This window comes from Excalfactoria chinensis, chromosome 2 (genome assembly GCF_039878825.1).
Source record: "Excalfactoria chinensis isolate bCotChi1 chromosome 2, bCotChi1.hap2, whole genome shotgun sequence".
Taxonomy (NCBI): domain Eukaryota; kingdom Metazoa; phylum Chordata; class Aves; order Galliformes; family Phasianidae; genus Excalfactoria; species Excalfactoria chinensis.
Genome location: NC_092826.1, coordinates 121,488,378 through 121,501,406, shown reverse-complemented (window position 1 = coordinate 121,501,406; position 13,029 = coordinate 121,488,378). Strand labels below are relative to the sequence as shown.

The 13,029-nt window shown below is 35.9% G+C and overlaps 1 long non-coding RNA gene across 1 annotated transcript; it reads right to left on the bottom strand.

Moving 5' to 3' along the window:
- Positions 1 to 7,823: 7,823 nt before the first annotated feature.
- On the bottom strand, positions 7,824 to 9,687 carry LOC140248901 (uncharacterized). The gene is made up of 3 exons (XR_011902907.1): positions 9,510 to 9,687; positions 9,199 to 9,270; positions 7,824 to 8,008 (listed from the first exon to the last, which is right to left on the bottom strand). It is a non-coding gene; the product is annotated as an uncharacterized lncRNA (long non-coding RNA).
- Between the last annotated feature and the right edge of the window lie 3,342 nt (positions 9,688 to 13,029).

The following is a 13,029-nucleotide window of genomic DNA, read 5'->3' as shown; positions in this document are numbered from 1 at the left end:
TCTTTCAGGTGTTTTTAAAACACTACAGGGGGCGGTGTAAACTGAAAACTTGCCGAAGTTGTACTCAGTTCCACTTGTAGATGCCACTGACAAAGATATTAAACAGCATATAAGGAGCTGCTTATTAAACACCTGCCTTGGCCATCCAATAGAGCTGACATTTCAAATATGGGTAGTTTTAGCTGCATTGCTTTATGAGAGAAGTGTAGAATTCTTTGCTAATATATAATTTGTGAATAATATAAGTACATTTTTAAGCAGCTTATGAGCAATTTGTGGAATAAGAAAGGCTATATTTAAATTGGCTATTTGCTTCACATTATTTGCTCAGTTCAAATAATTCAATTAAGTTCTTACATACATTTGCATGCAGTATAAAAATGTAAGCCAGATTCACTTGTTGCTTTTCATATTTGCATTGCTTTTCTTTCTGTCCATGCAGATAAAATGCCTTCCTCATCAGACTGTTTCACTTCAGTTTTCTGTTAGTATTAAACAGTCATTAGTACATCACATGAACTTTTGAAACTTTTTGTCTGTTTTTCAGAGGCTTCAGCAGCTTGAAATGAATGAAAGATGCAGTAATGAAACATTCCAAAAGATTTTGTCAAATAAATGCGTGGGACTATCCTTGCTCCAATTAAAATAAATCTGGAGTAACAAGTACAGATAACACGGTACCTACGGTTTCTTTCTAACAAGCCAAAAAACAGAACTTCCAACAAATCTTTTCCCGATAAAAGTAAATAATACAAAAAATTACATTATACTCTGTGGCAAGCTACCAAAGCATCTGCATAAAGCCCCAAGCTCTGCGAATGAATGTGATAGTCTGAAAGAGACCTAATATGATGACATAGCACGATCTCTCATGAATTATGAATTCAGAAAAAAAAAAAAAAAAAAAAATAAATCTCTGGTAAAAAAAAGAAATCAGCACTCCAAGGGATGTCTCTCATCCTCAGTTGTTCATCTCTGTGCTCTTGTTGATCATAGGGAATAAAGGAAATAAAGACCTTTGCCATGATGTCTCATATCCTTCTCAGGGGAACGAATGGTTCTGGGAAGCATGATGGCAGATGCAGATGCCAGTGAAGGCAGGAGACCTGGAGAAAGGTTATCCTACAGTAAGGTAAGCCAGGGAAAGCTGCCAGGCTGTGGAGAGGAGATGCACTAAGAGGGGTGGCTATGCAGGTCCACTTGCATGGGGAAAGGCTTTGACAGAATGAGGGGAAATGGCCTTAAGTTGTGCCAGGGGAAGTTAGGTTGGATATCAGAAAAAGCTTCTTTACAAAAAGGTTTGTTAAGCACTGGAATAGGCTTCCCAGGGATGTGTTCGAATCACCATCCTTGAATGTGTTTAAAAACTGTTTGGATGTGGTGCACAGACACATGATTTAGCAGAAGGTTGTTAGAGTTAGGGTAGTATGGTTAGGCTGTGGTTGGTCTCATGATCTTTAAGATCTTTTCCAACCTAAGGAACTATATGATTCCATTTTTAAGGCTTACTTTGGCTCAGTAGAGAAAAACAAACAGCATGGAGATATCTAAGTAGCCTATGAAAGCAAACTGCCCTTCAAAATCTAGATCATTTCAAACCCTCTGGTTAATGTGAGCTGCTGTGATTAAATGAACATGAGACAATCTAAGTGAAGGAGAACTCTCACATCAGGACTGCTTGCCATAAATCCATGCTTTATGGGTGTTGTCCTTTTCCTATGCAGAATTTCTACTGCATGGGTCTGTTCAAGTTCATGAGATAATCTGAACTGAAAATCCTATTTTGAGAACTAAATAACATCAGGTTACACTGGTGTACACGAAGAGCTAATTATGCAACCTAAAGAGCTGATAATAAACTGAGTACAGCTGTACTAGACGGCATAGATGCCAAGATGGAGAGAAGTTTCACACACAGAACAGAAGGATCATTATGCCTGTCCTAGAAGAACAGAAACAGTGACTGGATATGGCACCTATCTATAGATGTCTTCAAAGCATAAGCCTCTAAGCCATTATAGTTAGTGCCTGAACATTAAAATTTCTCAGGTAGCTGCTATCAGGACCAAACAATTCATTGAAATGTGCTCAAAGCATCTATTACTCCACATGAACTGGCATTATCTCTCCAAATAAACACATAAACTGCTGGAGAGATGACAAAGGAAATGCATTCACTGTTTGCAAAATTGCTCTTTCCCACTGTCATTCTTAAAGCAACTCTTTGACAATCCTGTGCCATTAGCTCTATCATGTGGCTGTCCAATTCCAAGAAATAAATCCATGGATTATACCACCCGTCTGGATCTTCCAAAGAACTTCAGAGTAGTAATGTTTTCAAGAAAATAGCCTGCGATCCAGAGTTTTGATCACATGAATGATAGAAGAATACAAAGTTATCCAGGATGTGTCTCCAACTCGGTCACTTTTTACATCATGCTTTTTTTTGTAGAAGTAGCTAAACTTGTACAGAAATTTAAAGATTGATGTAATTAAAACATTTCTGTGCAGAGTGTGTCACTTGGAGACAAGCTACAGAAATTATGCGCTTGTAAAGAAGATGCTCCACAGATGCATTGTTTTCTGCCCATGCAGTTTCCATTGAGGCTATCTGTAGTGGCTTTAGGTTTCTAATGAGCAGGATTACTGTTTTAATATTAATCACATACATGCCATGGACACACAAAGATGGAAAGGTACCTCCCATGTTCCTCAGAAATGACACATTTTCTATTTACACAGATATTTAAGCATCCGGCCCAGAAGACCTGTACTTATAGCTTAATAACACTTTATGCTGGTCACCATCTATAAGATCATCTATGTGTTTCTTGTCTCTGCAGCCATTACTTGGTAGATAATATCTTAAATTTCATTCTGCATTCAATTTATTCTGAAGCTTACTACCAAAATCTGTAAAAAAAAATTCACTGGGCATGTCCTTTAAAACAAGAGGATGCAAAGAGGAAGAGAATGAAAAAAACTTTCTTGAAAAACAAAGGAACAATAAAAATATCTTCTTCTGTTGCAGTTTCTTTTCCATCAACAGCACACTGCATGGGTTATTTCTGTTTCCTTATTTAGCTTGCAGTAGAGTGCATTGAGCTGTTCTGTGTCACACTGAAGTGTGTTGTACCTGTAGGATGGCACCATGTAACATGATTCAAGGTGGCATTTTTATCTAATCTCACTGCTACTGTTTCAGACAAGCATGCAGTAATTACAGAATATCTGAGCTTTACACATAAGTAGTACAGCATTGAAAGCAGTGAGGAAAAAAGAAGTGAGAAAGGCAGAGAGGGAAGAGTTTCTTAAGACATCACTAACATCTGTTTTATTATGAATTTGGATGGCCAGTTGTACACCCTTCTTTATATTCATGTTCATACAGTTCTCTAACTTCTTAGAAAATATCTCTATGCAGAACAAGATGCCACAGATGGAACCCATGAAGTCTGGCCAAAGTTGCAAGATTTTCCGGCATTTTTCTGCTACACACAGGACTGAGCTGAAACTCTTCTACTTGAGTGGACAATAGTAGCAAAGACCCTACAGCACGTCCAGTCACAATGAAAGAAACTGGGTTTTCAAAACAGTACTTCATTTCTGACAGGTAGTATAAGAACTGACTTTAAGATTGTTCTACACTAGCAAGCATTTGCAGTAGAAGCTCCTGGTTAGCATCTCCATGTAAGCATGAAAGTTGGACTAAGTCTTTAACTCTGCTTATTTCTAAATTTGTAACTCATTTCCTGCACATGAAGTATGCAAAAAGTGAGCTTTGGGCACAGAAGTCCTCTATTGACAATTCTATAATTTTCTGTTTATACTCTCTGGTCCACTATGTGATACCGTTATCCATAACCAGAGAGAAATCTGGAAAACCAGGAGCAGTCTGCCTACTGATTCCCAGGAGGTGTCTCCCACTGTTAGGTGGATAATTATGGTTGGGACTATTATGCACATTACAATTTTGACAGAATATAAAATTATACATGACTCGGATAAACAGATCTTAGATGACAGTGGAGACATATCTGGACGTCTTAGTGGAATGAAGCATAATGGCACATATTCCATTGATTTTTGTCCAAGCAGCATTACAGCATAAGAAGTAGAGCAACTTTTTGTCAAGCTTCTGAACACTTCAGCAGTGACTGCTCAGAGCCTGAGGCATAGACTGAGGCTGTTGAGAGTCTGACAAAAATAAATAAAACTTGGGAGAAAGAAAGAAAAAAAACAAATCACAGATCAGGCCCCAAACCAGGGTTTGACCCAATAACCTCACATCCAAAATTGTGTACTATTTTCACATAAGCCAACAGACAAGATCCTACTCTGGTGCTAGCTCACATTATTATTTAAAGAAAACTGTAGCTCTGGAGGCATATTTTTTTTTCTCAGCAACTCTTTCCAAATTCTATAACAGATAGAATATATAACTGGAACAATGTAAAGACAGTATGTCATGAAGGAAAAAAAATACCATTGTATGGATAACAATCTAATAAATACAACCATACAAATTATTTTTAGTTCCTTGTAATATAACTTTTCCCCCTCCACTAAACAAGCTACATAATTACTAGTATTTTTTCTTATGCAGATTATAAGTACTATAGAGAAATACGTATAAAAGTAGTAAAACTACAAAATACACTCATGCCAACAAAATTTTATGTTTCCGTTTCTGCTGGGAGCCATTAGGAGAATCATTCCTATTTTGCAATTCAGCTATTGAGATATGAAGTTTCCTTCCTGATGAGGTACATGCACAAGAATCCATAGATTAAGAGGTATACTGACAAAGACTTTAAGGACAACCAGAAATCCCAAACCATTTTTCATCTTATTAATTCCAATGAGAAAAAAAAAAAAAAAAAAAAATCTCATTGGAGAAAAATTTCTGGAAATAAAGCTATGATTATACTTTTGAGATGAAGCACACAGTCAAGATGGAGATCAAAACCAGGATCAATTAAATCTATTACATCTTAGAAGTATCCAAAATATCTATAATTGATGGTGTTGTACTATCTACTGCTCAGAGACAAGGATTTACTCTCAAGAGGGAACGTGGATATGTTGAAAGCTGCTTAAGTAACTGTACCACAAAGATGCATCCTGATAAACTATTTGCATAGTACAAATTCATGTAACACCAGGACAGTAAGTGAGAAATTCTCTAAACCTTTGTTTAAACAAAAAATGTCACTTATCAATAGTAATACCAATTTGCTTCCTATTATTTGACGTTTTATTCAGCACTGAAAAAATATGTGCCATTTTGATGGTCATCTATCAGTAGAATGTTAATAGCCTGTAAAAAATAAAGGTAGACAGAAAAAAATATTCCATGATATGTGGACTGCATCTTGAATTTTGTTGCCATTGTGTTGCAGTTTGGGAGTCCATTTTATTTGACTGTGGCAAGGACGGAGCATTTGATCTTCCGGAGCTACTCATGCCACCAGTTAATTTCACTCAAAAGTAAGAGTAGCTGAGTGCATGAAGAATGAACCTTCCAGCCCTACATGGATAGAGGTTGTCTACCTGAACTCCAAAATGTTTTTTGTGTCTTCTCATAAGAGCTAATGTTTAAGTGAACAACTAACATTGCATGTGCATTTTAATGCTTTGTTTTTTAATCAAAAACAGATGCTCTTGCTGCACCTGTTTTATTTTAATCTCTCATTCTCTGTGTGGCTGTGGGATAGCAGCTATTTACTTCCTCTATCACTTATGGAACTCCTACCAGGATTCCTACAAATGCACAGTTTTGAAAAGTTAATGAGGAAGTCCTATGGGAAATGCATCAAGGGAACTGAATGCATCAGGTGGAGTCTTCAATTTTATTTCCTAGCTCTTCCTGACATCAAAATCATCTATCTTTAAATTTGTAAAAAGAGAAGTATAAGCAGAGCAGAAAGCAGCAGGTAAGCAAGCCACTGTCATTTGAACAGTGCTCCAGATTTTGGTATGTTTTGAAGTTTAATGTATTTCAGTATAGCACAATAAGCACACTTCTACCCAGTAGCACAGAGTTACCAGTTGAAAGAGACACATTTCTATTATTTACCACAGCAGCAAATGTTCGCTTATTTTCAAATCTAAATTCTCTATCCAAACCTCAGCATTTCTTATATTAAAGTGTTGAGTAATATAAACTGAGGTCACAATTTTCACTTCAGAGTCTCTCATATCAGCCCTTAAACTCGCATCCTGGAAAGCCTGTGTTAGTAATGCCCTGGGGTCTTCCTAGCATGAATCATCTAGAATGTTTTGCAGCTTTCTGGAATATGTGAATACATCTAGTCATTTCATCCTTCTAAAGGCAAAGACTCTACTCATATGAAAAAAAATAAATAAATGCATAAATCATTCACAGATTCTTATTTAAGAATAAACAAGCTACGAGGACATCAGCTTACTTTGCAACTTAATGGAGTCATCCTTGATAAGTCACTAATGTACCTTGCAGAGATCCTGAAGAAGCCTCCAAGCAGGACATCTCTGTGCTGCAGTACATCAGTAGGCAGTGCCACCTTAGATTCAGAAAATAATACATTTCACTGCTCGCTGCAGCAGACACATTAAATGTAACAAGAGAACCATGTCACAAAGGAAATAAATATTGCTTTCTAACAAGTACTCTTTAAGCTGCAGAAGCCAAGGTACATGGTGACATCTGTGATGTCCCCATGTCTTCACTTAGCTAACTCATCTAATTCCACTGTGCCAGCTCACACTGTTATTTCTAGGAAAGAGTGTAGATATAATCTTTTCAATTTGGAAAGGCCTAACCATGGTCTGTCTGTCATGACAAAGCTTATTTAACAGAATATGTGAGAGATGAGGGTAGATGATATCATAATTATTCAAATAATTACCCTTCCGTAAACCCCTAGGTTAGCTGGTCTATGCAGTCTTCAGGTACTGACTACAGAATTCCTGTCCTTCACTAATGTTTTTTTTTCCTTATATCTCATTACAGAGTGGATACATGGACTGAATCTGTTTTGTCAATTGATTCACGAATAAACGTAATTATTATTGTTTCACATTAGTTGAATATACGACTGGCTGTCTCTTGTAGCAATCATATCAAAATATCAAAGAACTGAAGCAACATCAGAAACATGATTTCATACCACTAACAAACAAAAGCAAGATAGTACTTATAGAATTCCAGAATATGCAAAAGACAAAAATACATATCCTTGAATTTTATAGTTCCCTACTCACCACTCAATGTGGTCACTGTCTCTGGGTCTGATTATCAGAATAGGCACCAACCCTTGACACACACCTGATCTATATACAGGTGAACCCTATAGAGGCTGGGAGCTGAGGCTGTCTTCTGAAATCTTGCCATGTGCAGTGTCTTCTCTTGGAGAACCTGTTTTTGTTGATTTGGGGAAGAAAAAGAGTTCTGGTTTCATGCAGTCTCATTCAGTGCACTTTTACACCAGTAACAAATATTAGGGGCAGGTGGTCTTCTAGAAATAGTGCCCACTCACCTCAAGTGAATTTCCTCAGAACTGCAAGAGTGAGTATGTACACAAACACTAAATGTCCACTGAGCTTTTCTTTACTAAATGGCTAGAGGCTGGATGCTGAAAAAATTGAGTCTAAATTAATGATATACAGACATCCCTTCTTGGGAACAAACACAAGTGGTTCATTTGCTTCTTGCTCTTGCTTTCTAGATTTCCAACCTGTTGATTCTGAAGTTGCCAGGTAGAAAACATTTCTTGTATGACTAATGTTTTTTCTTTGAGCTTTAGATCACCTCATCTTTGAAAACTTCCTCATTACTGCTGTGTTGATGTTCTGTCCTATGGGCTATGGCTGCTTTGTGAATAGATTGGACAGTGTCATTTCAATGTTCACCACAAACTGTAAAACAGCAGCACTTGCTTCTCTGCTAAAACAGTCTGCTTAAAGGCTGGGTGCATCTTCTAGTGCTCACAGGAGCTGAGGAATTTGAAGTGTACAGCAACTGAACCTGGAATTAATAGAATTAACAGAAGGGAAACGCTTGACATCATTTGGAAGCAAAAAAGGAGAATCTAATGATGACAAAATAAGAAATTCAGTAATGTTCTCCAAGTGGCCAGCTTGTTACAGATGGGTAATTGCTGTTATAATGACACAGATAAAACTTGTTTTTTATCTATAATAAGAAATAATTGCCTAGATTCAAAATACTGTCTGTCTGACAATAGAACACCTACTGCAACATCTGCAGCCCAGGAATGAACAGCTGTATTTTGCTCACTGCACTGCTAATCAAGCTCCTGCAATTGTCAGATATTTGATTCGTGTCGAGAGGACAGTTTGCCATTAGATTTTTAAAGCATATTTTCTTCTCTACCTACTGCTAAAGAAGTTCCTCCCATACTTTTTCCTACTCCAAAATACATTATTTGCAGTAACAACAAATGTGGAGAAGAAAAAAAGCCAAATATATAACTTGATATAAATGAATGTATTATTACTGTAAGTGGATCTATATCGATATTTGTGAGATGAAAATAAACCTAAAATCTGCTCAAATGATAATTAGTATTTGCTATTATCTGCAATAGTTATGTACAACACTAAACCCACACAGGAAATCGAAGACTAAGTTATCCTGCTGTCTTCAGGTTAAAAGGTAACAGTTTGCTCATTCTCTGTTCTCAGTTAAAACAGATATGATATGTGCTTACTTTTACTCTGTTACCATCATTCACAAGCATAACAAAAATGCATAATGTTACCTTTTATAAACTGAATGGAAATGATGCAGGGGAAAAAAATGTCTATGTTTTACAAATAACATGTACTACACTGAAGGATATTTAAACATAAATATATTTGACAAGCAAAAATATTTTCACCTCAATCAATAGAGTGACAAGCTAAATTCCAAACAAACAGTAAGTTTTCTCTAAAGGCCTTGTGAAGGTATGAGGTTATTCAGTGTACATAATTGTTTTTCTAGAAAAGAAATCTCCAGAGATAGTTTTATCTACTGTACATGTAACAGTATTACCTTATGTAACTTTATTCTACAGATTGACAGAGTGCTGTTTAAATTCATACAGCTGACAGAATCGTACTGCTAGATAAACATGAGAATTACTAAGGACAGTTAATATGCATTTTCAGTTAATCACAATTACAAAAAAGTTTTCTTTATAAAAGACTTACCAACTTGAATTATTTTTCTTGCTATAAAATTCATTATGGATCGAGAAGAGAAGACAGCTCACCAAACAATCACTGTAGGGGATTAAATAAGAAACTCCAAAAGTTAGTGAAGACCTAAAAAAAAAACAACAAACAAAACAAAACAAAAAAACAACAACTAAATACCTATGAATTTATTATAGTTAAATTACATTTTTAAATATCCTAGACAATACAAAAACACAGGTAGAACACTGAAATCTGGAGTAAGATGATGGTAATTACATTACATATTTATATTATATTATTATATTATTACATAATTATATTACCTTAACACTAGGTAAGCACATATTTACTGCTTTCTCTGTGCTCTCCTATTCTTGTTTTCTTCCTTAACCTGTTTCCTCCAAAACTGTCTGCCTAGTGATATCCTACATGGAAGGTAAAGGGTGAAGAACAGGTAGTTCTTCACAGGGTACCTAAGCATGGTTTTCATCTATTTGATGGACTTTCTTGCTCAGTTCTCTTCTGAGGTCCAATTCAGTATGAAACAAAATCCTTTGCTGCATGATCCTCCAAATGGAGCATGCTTTAACCTTAACTAGCCCCCTGCGATTACCCTGCAGAGAAAAAGAAAAAAAGAAAATGAAAAAAAAGAAAGAGAAAAAGAAAAAAAGAAATAAAGCACCTAAATTCAGATCCCATAAAGTTTCTCCATGATTTAGTTGCCTAATCTGCCATTACAGCTGTAGCTGATGAGCTACTACTAGGGCCTCCACCCCCATCACCTGATGTGATGTGCTTCTAGATGACCAAGCCTGCAATTAATCAGAGCCACTGTTGTTGACTATCAGGTGAGCTGCTCCCCAGGCACTGCAGTCATCACCAGAGCTTCAGTTTGAGTACCTAGGGCTACTTCATTTGCTTGAGGAAAATCTGTGTATATAGCTACCACCTCAAGAACACTTGCTGTAGGTACTTTGTTCTATCATCTGCCAGGACTCTAAAGGTGTCTCAAATACCAAGAACATCTCAGCTTGAACAAGATACTTAATTCAGTACCTGAATCTTGCACTCTCTCTTCACAGACCAGAACTCTTGAACAAACCATCAATTTCTTCAAGAAAAACAAACAAAACTTATATAGGGAAATTTCAATAAAGACCAAGTTAGAAAAGCAAATATTTTAATACAAAATGGGGTTGTGCTGTGGTTGTCCTTCCTGTCTGTTCTCCACAGGTCAAATTCTTCATTTCCTATATGTGATAAAATTCTTCTTCTTCTGGCTAGAAACCTGGGAACAGATTTGTATTCTTTAAGTGATCATACTTTTGGTTCTCCATACATCATTTGTTTATGAAACACAGATTCTACTGAACTGTGATATGATCAAAAAAAAGTCATCAGATAATTTATGAGGCATCGTTTGAAATGCATCAGATAAACTATTTGAAATATAGGCTCATCTAAGATAAGACTAATGTTACCCAACTAATATTTCTTATGAAGACAATGGGGTAACAACTGCTATGAAACATTTTTTCCAGTATAAATATGTTAACTCAATTCAGTTTACAGATATTATCATGGAAAGGGTAGAAGGCTTGGTACTGGGATTTGAATTGCCTGCCTACAGAATCACCAACTATTTGAAATTCACAAAATGAGTCAATATCAGATACCTTCCTCTCTCCTGGCAGCAGACAAGGAAATCTGCAGGAAATATCTGGAAAGACAGACATTTTGTTCAAGATGTCAGTCCAAGTATGTAACATGCTTAAAATAAGGATCTTAAACCATAGCACATCCATTTGCTTGATGTCTGATAAAGTTGGGGCTCCCATCTATCTATACCACCTATCTTTCATGAAGCAAGTTTTCTGGCCCACAATTTCTTGAGTTTCTCACTGACTCTTTGTACAGATATGGTCTAAAAGGGAACAAATTAAAATAGGTCTCTGCAATATTGGAATGCTCTGAGAAATTTTGCACTGAAGAGCTGATGTGGGTGCACCACTGAAAGCAGCAGGTACAGAGTGAAGCCAAAATCATATACAACAGCATGTAACAAATTTCTGGTCAATGATACTCCTGATTAGATGGAATGTCACAAAGGACCGTTATGAAACATTGCATAATATCAGATAATATAGAGAAAAATGCAACTAATTTAAAAGCATTTTCTTTTGCTTTCAGTGATATCTTTAATTTTGTAGTTTCACATAAAATACATGCTCTTAAGTAGAGATATAAGAACAGTAGATTTACATTGTTTTAATTTTGGGGATATAAAATTATAAACTTGTAGTAATCTGAGAAGTGAAAGGTTTGGAGTTGTTGTGTGTTTGGTTTTTGTTGGTTTTTTGTTGTTTTTGCTGCTCTTTCTATTCTTTTTTTCTTTCTTAAATTGGATATTGGCAGAGTACTAGGGCAATGGAATACACATAGCGGCCAGGCTCTCATGTTTTTCTTAAATTAGATTTCCTCATGCTGTTTTTGGAGGTAGAACACTCTTAAATGTAGGTCAAGGTCTAATCCAATAGTATATTATTTACTTTCTTATGTTTAGAGTAGGTCTCATCTCATCCTCAACTCCCGTCCTATTGTACAGGCAGCAAACTAATTTAGCTTGTTTTCCTTGATTTATGGGAGTGTAGTTCAATATGATCACTTAGGGTATCCAATGATGAAGGCAGTCTAATACAAAATTAAAATAATAATAAATCCCAAGTAAGTATCGTCAAGCACTTTTCTATAGATTAAACTGCATTTCAAGAGGCTCTATAGTCCTCAAATACTAGTCTGCCATATGTCAGGAAAGTTATTTTAAAAGGACTGTTTGCCTTTGATGTGCTAACAAAGAGAGAACATGGCACATGTGAAAAAAATGGTAAGCCAGTCAGGAATTCTAGCTCACTGCTTTAAAAGTAATATAAAAGAATTGCCAAAAATTTTAGCTGAGAAACTACAAATAATATACTAATTGTACAAAAACATTAAGAGGTAAGAAAAAGAAATACCCTCAGTAAAATATACAGTAGCAAATACTAGCTAGGCCTTCGAGAAATGATTTCCTGTAGTATGTAGGAAGGGAAGTCACAGGCTAGAAATCTTCTTTACCAAAAGAGAATAACAAAAGCCTTCAGGCAGATAGACACCAAGAGACACAAGAGACGTGGTCACAAGAAAATAGTCTGTCTAGAAGAAATTATATCCATTGCTATAATATTCTTAAGTGGGAGAGGACATGGTATTGAAAACAGTACACATATTCAAATCCAGTAATTTATCAGAAAAAACATCTCTATGGATAGGTCTGGAGTCATTTATAGAAAGATATCCAGGAGTACAAGATTGATTTCTACTACTATGCAGACATATTTAACCCGAGTAACTTTAGCTCAGTTAGATTTTTCACCTCCTTTGTCTGCAAAGCATAAGCAACAGAGCTTGGAAGAAATCATGCTGTGACCAAAACTGAAAGGCCAGAAGAGCACCTCTAGATGGAAGTGTACCACAGGACAGCTTTGAGCCTCCTCCACCTCTTCATTTTAGCCAAGAAATCAACCCTTGGAGTAAAGTATATTCTGTACCCAAAGATTTACAGTCCATCATATGTCTATAAATAAGGTAGTACAAATAACACATGATCAGACGGTTCTAATATAAATGAATATTTACATGAAAAAAAGCCTATTCATTTACAAAATAAAAACTATGTGGTCAAGATTCCAAAACAAAGAAAGATTGATAATCAAATTATAAACCTTGGAAAATATGATTATCCTACTGAAGCAGCAATAAGGGATCTTTAACTATACAAAAACAAACAGTTTGCTATAATTCAAA